The sequence below is a fragment of the Podarcis erhardii genome (assembly GCF_964252035.2).
Source record: "Podarcis erhardii genome assembly, chromosome: 2".
Taxonomy (NCBI): domain Eukaryota; kingdom Metazoa; phylum Chordata; class Lepidosauria; order Squamata; family Lacertidae; genus Podarcis; species Podarcis erhardii.
Window position 1 is genome coordinate 47,768,429 of NC_138498.1, and position 14,405 is coordinate 47,782,833.

The following is a 14,405-nucleotide window of genomic DNA, read 5'->3' on the forward strand; positions in this document are numbered from 1 at the left end:
GTACACTTCTCCATTCTTCTGCATCGGTTTATGAACTGTTTTGAAGTCCTCTTAAAAATTCATCAGCATTTTACGTAGTTCAAATTTCTTATAATAATTTTTGCAAGTCATTTCCCCTACATGTTATTTTCACCAATATATGCATTTGTATTCACACTTTCCCCTAATATACACATTTTTGTATACATTATTTGGATGGGAAACTGCATTACAAAATTCTATATTGTATTCATTTTGAAAGATAGCTGCATTTCAATTTGTATATTATTTTGGAAGTGTAATTTGGATGAAATCAAATTTTCCTCCCATCCTTACCAGGAAGATCAGATTTCTATTTTTTCCAATCTTAAATTCAGTTCTACACATTTTGAATCAAGTTGTGAATTAAAAATAAACCAATTAAAGCCATTTTATATGCAGTTTTAACTAATATCCACATTTTCTCTAATGCAGGCATAGGCAAACTCGGCCCTCCAGATGTTTTGGGACTACAGTTCCCATCATCCCTGACCACTGGTCCTGTTAGCTAGGGATGATGGGAGTTGTAGTCCCAAAATATCTGGAGGACCGAGTTTGCCTATGCCTGCTCTAATGTATGCTATTTTCACCAATATCTTCATTTTTATGCATAGATGCATTTTTTAAAAGCATTGACTGGTTGGAGAAATGCTTTGCAACATTTTGATAAGTGTGAATTTCAGAGAATAGCTGTGTTTCACATACTGTTTCTGCAAGTGCAAATCTGATAGATTCACCTTTAACTGTGTACAGTGGTACCTCGGGTTAAGAACTTAATTCCGGAGGTCTGTTCTTAACCTGAAACTCATTTTAGCTAATGGGGCCTCCTGCTGCCACTCGATTTCTGTTCTCATCCTGAAGCAAAGTTCTTAACCCAAGGTACTATTTCTGGGTTAGTGGAGTCTGTAAGCTGAAGCGTCTGTAACCTGAAGCGTATGTAACCCGAGGTACCACTGTACTGAATTGAATTTCTACTCTATCTCTACTTCCGAGTCTGTTAGGCAAAAAGGAAAAACAAAACAGAATATCAGCACATTGATTCCAGCACATGCTCCCCTTGTTCAGGTATTACTGGCAGGAAGATGAAACATAAATGGAATGTGGGGGCACCTTTACCCCACCCTTCTCATCAGACAGTTCCTTATCACTGTTCCTTTGTTCAGCTGCTGCATCTGAAGCAGGGAACCTCAGGATTCACAGTAGTTCTGTGTGCATTGTATAAACAAGTCCTTCTAGGGTTCTGAAATGCATAGAGAACCTTAACAAATACAAGAGGCTCCCATCTTCAGATGTAGCAGCTGAACATGGGATCAGCAAGAAGAACCATGCAATGACTAAAGGCATGGCTCCACATCACATTTCTCTTACTACCAGCAATACCTGAACAGGGCTATATTAGTTTCATACAAATGTTGAACAAGAGTGAAGAAAGAAGTAAACTGCTAGGTTCAGATGTAGGTTAACTTATAATTAGGAAAGAAAGTTGTTCTCTACTAGTAATATTTTCCTTCTATAAAATTCATCCTGATATGCTTCAGTACTGTGATTGTCTGCATCCAGTTTTACATTATATTTTAATTGCTTAGCATTTATATATTCATACTTGTATTTTAATAGCATTACCTTTAACACATAACAGGTTATATGATGCAGTTCTATGTTTTAAAGTGTTGCATAAATGAATTGCCATGATTTATCCAACACCTGATATCAGCAGGAAATATGGTTGTAGAGTAGACATGTATTAAAAATAATTATGCTTACTTATTATTTTGAGCGGTTAGCTCTGCTTGTCAGCAGAATAAGTGAATTGGAGATATGGTTGTTTTTATTTCATTCATATGTATGTGTGTATTTCTGTGTGTATCAGAGGTTTTTTATTTTAAAAATCATGCATATATTCAATTGTAAACTTTTTTTGAAATATCTATCATCATATTCACAGTAACCTTAATAATAAACAGTGCATCTAATTTCTATATCCATAACATAGCGTATAACTGATTGTGATATTTATTTTCCTTTCTGTGTATATGTATTCCATTCTAGCATTAATGGGTGTCATACATCAGGCTGTGCGTGGAAAGAAATATGAAATTGAAGTGTCAAGATCCTGCTGAATAAGACATGCACACTGTGGCAAATCCTGACACACAGGTGAATGAATAGGAAACTAAGGATGTGACCCTTAGGAATTAGCTTAGAGATCCAAATTCCTTCAGGGCATGCTTCATAACTGTCACTCATCACAAGGAATGCCCTTGATTTGAATCCAATTTTAACTCCTGCCCACATGGAATATTAACTCCTGCCCACCTAGAATTCAGTGCTGGCTCACTGGGGCCACTATAAATTATTTACAAAAGAGCTGGATCAGACAACCGAAAAGTTAGAAAATAGCATAACAAATAAATAGGTTGAGTGTGTGTCATTCTGGGAATTTCTGCTTAATTAATAATGTGTGACTCTTCTGTTATATTTGGTTTTTTTTGGGGGGGGGGAACTAAGCCAAAACATAGACAAGTTGCATAGATGTTGTCTAATTACTGAAGGACACTTAGTATAAAGGCTAAGACTGAAGAGTCATGCAAGTAGCTTCCCCAAATAACTTCTTGCACAGAACCTCAATCACACTATAATCCCACATTTTGGGGCAGCAAATCACTTTTCAAAGCCATACTAGGTTCACATTGTGATATGAGGGTCTGTGAGTTGATTTTTTTTTTAATACAACATATTTTTTATTTATGCAGGCAGTACATAAATCTTCTATATGGTCTGAGATGGAGCGTTTGCAAAGAGAACAGACATGTATAAGTTATCCATGTTGAGCAACTAGTAGAAGTGATCAATGTCATGCGCTTAAATGGTTTAACAGGTATCCCAATCCTATCAAAAACTGGGCTCTAACAACGCTAAGAATGCAAGTGAGAAGGAGACTGACAGATTAGACTTTTCTTGCAGTTTAAATATATTGGTTTAAAGAAAGACCATACTATGGTATTTCAGTTTATTTGTGGTTAGCTTTCATTAGACTACTTTGGGTTTGATTCACCTAACAAGTCCCAGCAGCAGAAGCCATGCACAGGGTCTCCCACTTGTGCAACAGGGCATCCCTCCTCTCCTCCTGCTGCTACCCCCCCCAAAGGCTTTGTGGGAGGGGGAATTGTTGCCTCTGGCTTCTACTTAGAGCCACATCTTCTCAACTAATATGATCATTGCTTTATATTCACTTAGTCTTAGCAGGCAGAAAGCAAGCTTTTTCTGTTGGCCTTGGAGATTGTGATGGTACACAAGAGAGTTACTATTTCAGTGGTGTCTGGTGTCCATTGGAACCAGGCAGGATGGTCAATGGGAGGTGGAAACAGAGCCACAACCAACTAATTCTGGTTTTTGTTCCTTTCTCCCTCCCTTCAATGACATGGAGGCTACAGCAGTAAAATTTCATGACACTGAATTTCTAGCTGAATTTCTTGGCTCAGTATACTTGGGCACTGTCATACTTTCTTCTCTGCTGGGAAAAAGGCAGGGCCTCTCAACACATCCTTCCAGCTCCTCATTCCAAAAAGAGAAAGTGCAGGGCCTCTTAAGCAAGAGGGGTGTCAAAGAGCATTTTTATTCTTAGTTTATTTCTATGCCACCTTTCTGCCAAAAAGGTCCCCAAGATGGTTCACAAAGGGTTTTAATGCTTATTTTTGTAAGTTGCTTTGAATTCGCATTTCGGACAAAAGTGACTAATAAATATAATTAATTAATAAGTGAATGAATGCAGACTGAAGGTGCTCCCATCTCAAAAGTAGAAGCTAAGCAGGCAGTGCATAAATTAACCTAAGCAAAAATCATTTTACCAAAACTGCCACTCTTTCCTTCCCTCCTACTTGTTCCTCCTAATATTCCATTGTTTCTTTATAAGCAATGGCTACATCTATCCTTATAGAACCTTCTGTTTCTTGAGATGAGTAGGTGCAGAATTTCACTAGGACAAGACTGAAGCTGGCCAAGCAGAAGGTTGTCGGCCAGTACCAGCAGGTATCTCAGTAGTAAATAAGTAAGCCGTCAGACAAAAGTATTCTATTTGCCCTAATGGACCAATGTCCCCTGTGTACTTCAGGTGACTGCTTATTATTAGTGAAAATACCTGTTCATTGCATTACCCTTTACATTTTGGGGCACACACTTAAAAACAACAACACCTAAAAGGAACAAGAAATATGATGAGGAATGTGTGATATATATCAGCTACAATGTAAGAATGTAGGTAGCTGTGTTGGTCTGACACAGACGAAATAAATTTTAAAAATTAAAAAATTGTCCTGTAGCACCTTAGAGACCAACTAAGTTTGTTCTGGGTATAAGCTTTCGTGTATCTGAAGAAGTGTGCATGCACACAAAAGCTTATACCCAGAACAAACTTAGTTGGTCTCTAAGGTGCTACTGGACAATTTTTTTAATTTTAAAAATTTATTCCTTAATGTAAGAACAGTTTGCAAGGGCAAGTCCCATGTTGAGTGTAGCCTAGTCTCAGTACTACAAATAGGTTTTAGCCTGCACTCAGTAGAATCCCTTCCTAAATGTTCAGACCTAGCAAAGAGAGAAGAAGAGAGCTCTTGGGCTATAATCCCAAACTTAAACCTAAATGTCCCAGAAACAGCAAACACCATTTGTGGTAGATGCTTTTATCACAGCTCGTAATTTACCATTCCAAACGCCAATCTATCTTCATCCTCACTCTAGCATATAGACTGCTTTACTTGGATGAATATAATGGTGCATTATTGTGACATCTTCCTTGAACAGCATTGAAAACTAGGAAGAGGGACTATAAATAGCAAGGCTTAATTTCCAGTCCTAGGGGCACACAAGCACTCTCAGTCCACTTAAAGTCAATAGAGATACATGAACAAACTGAAGCGCTTAATGATTCACTTTCTTCTGCTTACTAGAGTTGATCATGGTAGTTACCAGAGTGATACTATTTATCTGCAGCCCCATTAGGAGATCTCTTATTGGTCAAGTTAATACAAGTCATTACTTGACTTGAAAATAATGATTTGCAGCCACAGTAACTCCCGGTAATGTTTGAGCAGATGCTGAGGATCAGGGACAAGGGTTCTTACTAAATAAATTGCAAAACATTATTTGCCAAGCAGGGCCACTTGTCTAAGCATTATTCAAACTTCTTTTATATATTTTTCAAAACCCAGACATATTTGTATTGTTAAAAAAAAGTCTGTATTTGCTTTGAACATCCAGTACGTAATGATAAACGTAGCTGTTTTTTCCTGTCCTTGATGTACAATTTACAAGCTGAGTGAATATTGATCCCACTTACAACAAGATGTTTTTGTAGGAGAAGAGGTAACAGCAATGGAGTGCCCACAGGGATGGTCCCACCATTAGACAGAACGAGGTGGCTGCATCAGGCAACTGATTTTGTGTGTCACGAAGAGACAGCAAATTGTTATTTATTTAATTTGTTATTGTTGGGCAGGGGCCAGGGAGGAAGAGACCTGCCTGTGGAATTTTCTTTCTCAGGTTTCGAAATAAGAACGTAAGGAGCCCTGCTGCATCAGATCAAAGGTCTGCATAGTCCAGCTTTGTGTTCTCATAGTGACCCACCATATGTCTGTGGGAAGCCCGCATGATGGAAATAACTTGTCTGGCTTTGGGTATCATAGAACTGTAGAATTGGAAGGCACCGCAGGAGTCGTCTAGTCCAAACCCCTCCCCCCCCCCAATGCAGGAATCTCAACTAAAGCATCCAAGACAGATACTGTGCATCAAGGCTGCCTCAGACAGTAGATTATTTGGGCTTGGTCCTGAAGTGAACCTTCTCTTTCTATAGTCAACCAATTTCCAATTTTCTCTGTATGTAATACATTCCATAGTTTAAGATTCTCATTTATGCCAATTTTATTATTATTATTTCTATCCCTTAAGATTGGCTAGGATTGGGGAAAATTCAGTGTAACGCTTTTCCAATCATTCCATCTGCACAAGCATTTCAGCTTGCCAGACGAAAGAATCCGCTCTGTCCTCCTCCTGGAGGTTCTTCCACCCTCTGAAGTGCAAAATTAATGGGTTGTGCAGGTGGGGGAGGAAAGCCCCATTGCACAAGTGGAAGTCCTTGCGCTGGGTTCTCACTGATGAATCCTACCATATGTCATTAAAATCCCCTAACAGTTGTGCTCCCACACCCATATTCTGCATCTGGAATGAACATAGTGCTTTGCTATCTTCCGTACATGTCTAGGTTGTATTGTATTTTTTCAGGGATCCTTGCCTTATTAAGCAAATGAAAGATCATGTCAGAAGGACAGTCTTGCAATGTGCCTCAGATTTGCAGGTAAAAGGACTCCCATTATTTGTGTTGGGGCTAGAAATCCTTAGGCCAGCTCCATGCCCGGGCCACACGCATTTGCTGGACCTGTACTTCTGGGGTCTGACTGTAATATGTCCTTGAACCATGCCTCTTGTTGGCCTGGACTAAGGATGCAGAGATGGGTGGGTGGATGCAGAAACCTCTCACATTGCACAATGGGCATGCAGCCTACTCCAGAAATGTAAGAGGAATGTCTGCTGCACGGCTCATATTTGCTGCTGACCCTCCCTACATTTGGTTCTGGCCTGCCCACAGCTTCAGTGTGGCCCCCTGGAATATTTCCAGCAAGGGAACGTACCGTAGTCCTCAGTCTGACAAAAGGGTTCAATTGCAGTCGTGTGTATGACTTCTAAAGCCTTCAAATCAAGTGAGGGGAACCTATGACCCCCCCCCAAAAAAATGTTGCTGAATTACAGCTTCCTTCATCCCTGGTCATTGGCCATGCTTGCTAAGGCTTATGGGAGCTTCAGTTCAGCAACATCTGGAGATATAACATTCCCCTCTCTTACTATAAATACAGGGTAAAAAAATCCACTGTCTTGCTTGTGAGCATGCACATGGATTTTAAAGAGTTATTGGATGCATATTTTTTTTCAACAATGGGGGCTGTCACATGCTCTGTGCACTGAATTCCTGTGCTTTACACATAGGGAACTTTTCAACATATGACAACATGCAATTCCAGCTGCAATTTGAAATGACACCATCATAAGAACCATACATCACACCCCTTCCCTTCCTGTACAGTTCAAACAGCTTACCTTTAGAACAGTCGACTTTGATTTTATTTCCTCAGCCTCATCTGAGGTCTTATTTATTTATTACATTTATTAGTTGCCTCAAAACCAGAGTTCTCTAGGTGCCAGAAAATTAAAGCTATTTAAAGCACATATTCAATCAAATCACAGCACCCAAAAAATCCTGTAAAACAAAGCACCCACATCAGAGTAGAGGTTAGTAATACAGTAATATAACAAAAAAACCCCACAAAATAATCTCATAGAATCAAAACCACACCCTAAACCACTATGAAATGCATAGATCAACAGCTCCAACAAAGCCTGTTTTTCAGCACACAAGCCTTCAAGCCATGACAATCTGTCCAGCAAAAGCATCTCCAATCACTTGGATTTCCCAGGTTCAAATATCCTTTTGCCTTTGAGTCTGCAAAGGTTGCTGAGCATTTTGCTCTGCAAAAAATAAATAAAAAATAAATAAATTCAGTGTTGCTTTCCAAATCCCACAATTTGGAAGAGGTGAACTTTGTATTAAAGGTAGAGCAGCTTCTAGCATGCAAACAAGTACTGAATTAGGAAGCACCATTCACAGTAAATTCTACAGAGTTCAATGAGGACCAAATGCCCAGCAAGTTCAGCATTCTCTTCTTACAGTGGCCACACCCAGATGTCTATGGGAAATCCTCAAATGGAATTTGAACACAGCAGCACTCTCCTCATTCTTGTTCCCCCAACAACCAATGTTCACACAGGTAGTACAGAGCCATCATGGCCAATAGCCACCAATAGCCTCATTCTGCATGGATTTGTCTCATCTGCTTTTAAAGTAATTCAGATTGGCAGTAATCATTAGTTCTGGTGGTAGTAAATTCCAGTTTAATTATGCACCATTAACTCCCAAGGAAGTATCTGAAGAAGTGTGCATGCACACTTATACCCAGAACATACTTAGTTGGTCTCTTAGGTGCTACTGGACAATTTTATTTATTTATTTCAACTGTGTCAGACCAACAAGGCTACCTACCTGAATCCCAAGGAAGTACTGAGTCACAATTCCTCTTCCATTGCTTCTTTTATAATGTTCCAAAGGAGCATAATCATCTCTTCCATACAGAGATGCTACCTAAATTGGCATTGCACACAAATCAGGTGGGATGGGTGGAAAATCATGAGCTTTCTTTTTGAATGTTATAGAACAGGCTTCCTTAACCTTGGCCCTCCAGATGTTTTGAGACTACAATTCCCATCATTCCTGACCACTGGTCCTGCTAGCTAGGGATCATGGGAGTTGTAGGCCAAAAACATCTGGAGGGCCAAGGTTGAGGAAGCCTGTTATAGAATAACTGCTGGAACAGGAATCGTTGCTCACGCATAATTCTTTTTATCCTTTGGGGCATGATCTCAAATATGTGGTGAAAAACACATGGCAAAAAAACTGCAGATTTCTTTGTATAACGTGTTGGAAAATCCATCCTGACACTGATAAAACTGTTGATGAGAGCCAGTTTAACCAAGTGATATTTTAACCAAAACATAAAATAAAATGCTCAATACAAATGTACATCCTATATCTTTATTATTTCAGAACTGTAAAAACAGCCATCATCTGGAGAAAATTTATCTGACAATTTATTAATGACAGATACTGCTGGAGATGTGCTTCCTTATATCAAAGACACATAATTTTCCTTGCTTTGAGGTGTTACGAATGACATTTAGTTTAAAGTTTTATGTCTTTCATAGCATCCCCACATGATTTAATATTCCCATTTTACAATGACAATGCTATCATGACAATAAATTTTTTAAATGACAGTGGGGTTTTTTTCCTAATGCTGAGTTCTCAACAGGATTTGGGGTTATACTGTTCAAATATTCTGTTTCATACAAAACATTCCACTGTATATCAGAATTAAATAAAAAGAACAGGCTCTGAAAACAAACTTTACCAACAGCAGGAATGTTTTCATAAGGATGCATCCTTTACCGTATGTCTTACCGAGGAACTGCTTGCAAGCTTCCCATCAGCATCTGGTGGCCCACTGTGAGAACAGGATACTGGACTTAATGCACATTTGGCTTGATCCATCAAGGCTTTTCTTATACCCTTTATCACATGATCGGATCTGACTGTCTGGTACCTACTTTGGATGACTTACATAGGGTTAGTATACATAACCCTATGTAAGTCATCCAAAGTAGGTAAACACAACAGTAAAGTCTTCAGATTTTGCTGTACACACTTGTAGCTGTCAAATTTGGACAAATTTACATCATAGTTGTGGAACTCAAGTTTTGAAATTTGTACAAATATGTTTGCAAATGTACCAAAACCTTGATGCCCCCCTCTCCTGCAAAGGAAGAAGGGACTGCTGTTTTTATTATGCTAAGGAAAAGGTACATCCGAACTGTTTTCAGCTGGGAAGACTGATGCGGGCTTTCTTGCCCTGACCTTCAGAGCTGCTCAGAAAGCTACAAGAAGCCTTGCTGTTTTCAGGCAAATTGTCTTACTGCAGCACCAGGGACAGCTCCCCTGCCTGGAGTAGTGAAGGGACTCTCACAGACACTATTCTGACTGTGGAGACACTCTAAAAACAGTGAGATTCATCACAATTTTCTAAGAGACTTTGATATTCAGCACAGTATCAGGGAAAGTCTGTGCCTTTCTTCCTTCTGAGCCTAGAGAAGAACTTGGACTCTTCCTCCCCTTGGCTGTCTTCAGAAGCACTTGGGAAGCAGAAAGTTTTATCCTTAACCTGCTATCATTGTAACTTCTGCCCAGTTGCAATTGATTTTATTACTACTATTATTATTAGCAAATGCAACAAAGGGGAAAGGGGGGGGGGAGAAATGAATCATCATGAGGAGCAGCAGATCACATTAAGAATAACTATCAGCCTACATACATCTTAAGTTACATATGTACATTTATGGAAGTCTTTCCGATGGTGACTATGAAATATAGTCAATTATAGCCACAGTAGTGAAGTACAGACAGTGAGTATTATATGCCTCTTAGTAACCATAACAGCTTGTAAATCCCCTCATTAATCTCCATACTACAGGAATACAATTTTAGAGTACATGAACAAATATCAAGGATTTCATCAATACAAAATAAATACAGATAACAACATAGGGAATTACTGGAGAAGCTGGCTACAGTTTTAAAGCTACTGACATTTGCCACATGTGTTCTTCTACAATGGGCGTGAGGAACTTTTGACCCTTCAGATGTTGTTGAACTCCAACTCCCATCAACCTCAGCCAGCATGGCCCATAGTCATAAAAATTGCAATTCAACAACATCTGAGTAGGCACAGGTTCCCTGCTCATACTGTACTACCTCACTCAGGCAAGAGAGCCAGTGTGGTGTAGTGGTTAAGAGCAGTAGTCTCCTAATCTGGGGAACCGGGTTCGCGTCTCCGCTCCTCCACATGCAGCTGCTGGGTGACCTTGGGCCAGTCACACTTCTTTGAAGTCTCTCAGCCCCACTCACCCCACAGAGTGTTTGTTGTGGGGGAGGAAGGGAAAGGAGAATGTTAGCCGCTTTGAGACTCCTTAAAGGGAGTGAAAGGCGGGATATCAAATCCAAACTCTTCTTCTCTTCTACTCTTCTTCTTTCAATCATTTTGTTAAAATGTGGATACATACCTAGGAATGTACTATTTTTCTCTTCCGCAGTTCTGAGGAGTGGTACATGTAAACAACAGCAAACCTTTGTCTGCTGATTTGATAGCCAAGGCCACCTTCAGAATCTGAGTAAAAAGTGAATTGTGTTTCTAACAGTAAGTGGGTTGTGTTTCGGTTTTTTTTACACTTTTAAAAGTCATGAACTCTGTACCCTAACCTGCTCTTTAACATCTTTGTTAGCATTGCACCAGAATTACCATTTTAGGAAATCTTCCTCCCTTCTCAGAAAAAAAATCCCTACTCTCTCCTCAAACATTATGCACTGATAGTGAGTTGATTTTACATATTCTGTTTTTCTTACAGTTGATTTAAAATGAGTTTTCTGCAAATTTACTATTTCTCCTAGCTCTTTGGGGGTTTAAGGATTTCTCATTGAACTGAACTTCCATACACTCACACCACTAACTAGAATTGCTTCCTTATTGTATCCATCTGTTATATCCTTGGTAGTGAAAAGGGGGACTGGTTTCTCTCAGTGCTCTTCCCATGTTTACTGCTGTTGTTTAAGGTGGGGGAAAGTCTCCCTTGTGACATCTATCTTGTGCCAGCAGCTAGAAGAGGGATAATGTTTGATGTTTTATTCTGTTTAATATTCTGTTGGGAGCCGCCCAGAGTGGCTGGGAAACCCAGCCAGATGGGCGGGGTATAAATAATAAGTAGTAGTAGTAGTAGTAGTAGTAGTTATAAGGGACCCATGGCTCTCCAGATGTTGATCAACTCTAATCAGCCTTGGTCAGTAAGAATGTGAACTGTAGTTTAGCAACACACAAAGTGCATCCCATCTTTGTTCCATTAATAGGCTTGTGAGTTCAACTCTACTGCATTGCCATAGGTTAAGCAGTGGATTCAAAAAGAGTTCAGTCTTAAAAGGGCAAAATATGGTTGATTCACCTTGGTAACCAATTAGGGCCCAATGAAATGGTCTGAACTATGTAAGGAAATCTTTACATGGTGGCCTCTGCATGTTTTGGGCTACAACTCTCATCAGCCACAGCCAGCATGGCCCAATGGTCAAGGATGATAGAGAGCTGTAATTCAAAATGTCTGAGGGAAACAGGTGGGGGAAAGCTGTTCTAGGAGGACTCTGGTAATCCAGAAGAGGCAAACAAAGCTAAAATTGGCCAAGCAGAGATGAATCCTAATGACTGCTTGTAGATACTACAATTTCTATGGAAACTAATAGCCTAGTGGTATGCATTTTCATTATGAATTCTGGTTTTTGTGGGAGTGGGGGGGTGGGGAGAGCATTTGCCTACCTGCCAGATGGACCATTTTCTGAGATACATCTTCCTGTAACTTCTTTGAAATAATTTTCATTCTGCTTTGCATCCAATGCCACATTTTCTTTCTCTGTGAAGCTTCTAGCCTTAAAAATAGTTCAGCCACCTGTTGCAGGAAGTAAAGGAACATATCATTTGCAAAGTTTCTTAAAAACAAAACCGTTGTGTGGGTTTAATAGTTGGTTGTCAATAGTCATTACTTAAGATTAACCACAAATACCGCCCCTCCCCACTGCTTTTTGGTGATTATTGTTGTGTGTGTGGTAAGATAGGGTAACGCATCAGTTGTGAAATTCTCCATTAGTGCTAATTTGGAAATGGGAATATTTATTTATTACATATATAATCCACCTTTCCTCCAAGTAGCTCAAGGCAGAGTGTGTGGTTCATTCTGTTTCCCATTTTAAAAAGCTGGTGGCAAGAGAACTGGGCACACGGTGCACAGGGACTGTGCAGGCAGGTTGATGCACACAAGGAGATTGGGGGCAGGGCTGCTTTGCACGCCCTTCCATGTGCCCAATTTTAAAAATGGTGTGTCCAAGCTAGTGCCTGAACTAGTAGTGAGTGGAGCTCTTCCGGACAGTTATTTATTTATATTTTAATCCTTTAAAAATAAAATAAATATAAAAGGTTACTGTGTGCCATCACCTACCCGGTTCTGAAACCTCACAGTCTGTGTTTCCTTCCTAGCAGGAGCCACAGGCTGGGGGGTGGGGGACACAGGGGGGCGAGTGAGCTTAGAATGATGTCTAGTTTTGCCTTGAAGCACCTTGAAGTAAACCCCCTCGCACAGGGAAATTGGGATTTCCTTGGCACAAAATACTTCCTGTCCTGTCTTATCAGTGCCAAAAAGTCAGCACAAACTAATCTTGTTTCAGCAAAATGAATATATCTGCTATATGTGGACTTTGCAGCACTACTTCTGTTTTGCAGTGTGTACATTCCATCAGATATAAAATATACTTTGATGCATTATATACTAGAACATTGGAAAATAACAGTGCCTCCGCACTCTGGTAATTTTCTACCCCGTTTGAGAGATTGCTGCAGTCGCTGGGAGCTTTAAGTACCTGGAAAGCCCCAGGCTACACTTGTAAATGGAGACACATCTGTGTCACAAGCTCTATTTACCTGCTTTTGATCGTCATTTTTGTCAATGGTCCATGAAAATGTGTGGAACCAGGACAAATGACACTGTGAACTGATTACTTCAAATTCATGGAGTAATAAAAACTGAAGGCTTTGGTAGCTTAAGAGAACATGACAGTTCTTTTCAAGGAAACAATGCTTTAGAAAGTTACATAATCATAATTGTCGTCTGCAGTGTCTTGGCTTCAGAACAGATTTTCCCAGGCTACAAGGAGCTGTGTCCTTGCAAGTCCCCACAATAAATGTTAAAATGAGTTCTGCATTGCAATTATAATACTAAAATTTGCAGGCTCTGCCTGATGATTAGGAGTAAACAGATAAATTCCTTTTCAGGTGGCAACAGGGAGAGGCCTTTGTCTTTCTTCTAGAGTCGTGTTACGCACATATCTGCAAAACATCTCATTTATATTGAGATATGAACAAAATTCCCCTGTTCCCAAGCAACATCTTTCTTCTAGCTCATGTTTACATTATTCCATATGCTATTTCTGAGTCGCCAGCATGTGCAAAATTATAGCAAAGCCAGTCTTTGAGTGACATACTGATTTTGCATTCTATAACCATGCCACATCTTTCTTTTTTAATATGCAAAATGGAATTTAATTCACCTGTGCTACATTTTAAAGGTTCTCTTTCCCCTGAAGCTTCTTTAAGGAAGAGCTTCTCCTACAAGCCAGACAGATATATGTGTAGGCAACAGCATTACTATTACTTACATCACATTTGAGCGTCTCTGGTTTTATTCATCTTTAGTCTCTATATGTCTATTTCCCCCCTGCTAACAACCGTCGGCACTGATGAGCTGTAGTATATCCTGCTCTCTCTCCTTCCGACAGCACTCATGAGCTGAGTTTATGCCACCTTCCATTGCATCCGTATGCAATCTGGCCTGATCGCATTTGTGCTTAATTTGTCTAGCCGTCCAATCTCTTTCATTTTCTCCTTGGCTAGGTATGACACTGCAGATTTCGCTTTTTAAAAAGGATTCATCCTTCTTCTGTCTGATTCTGCTTGCGCTGCTGCCACCACAAAAATCTGGGGCCAGACACAGCATAGTGGGCATGAAGGGTGGGGATGAAAATAGAGCTGGCCAGAGTGAAGAAGGCAGGAGGTGTTCCAGGAATGAAATGAAAAGAATGGATGCTC

The 14,405-nt window shown here is 39.9% G+C and overlaps 1 long non-coding RNA gene across 1 annotated transcript in view; it reads right to left on the reverse strand.

The window, feature by feature from the left end:
* Positions 1 to 14,166, reverse strand: part of LOC309333450 — a 148,627-nt gene extending 134,461 nt beyond the window's left edge. Inside the window, exons 1-2 of the long non-coding RNA XR_014152522.1 lie at positions 13,976 to 14,166; positions 12,087 to 12,216 (exon numbers count right to left, since the gene is read on the reverse strand). This is a non-coding gene — a long non-coding RNA (uncharacterized lncRNA). The remainder of the gene's footprint in view (positions 1 to 12,086; positions 12,217 to 13,975) is intronic.
* Between the last annotated feature and the right edge of the window lie 239 nt (positions 14,167 to 14,405).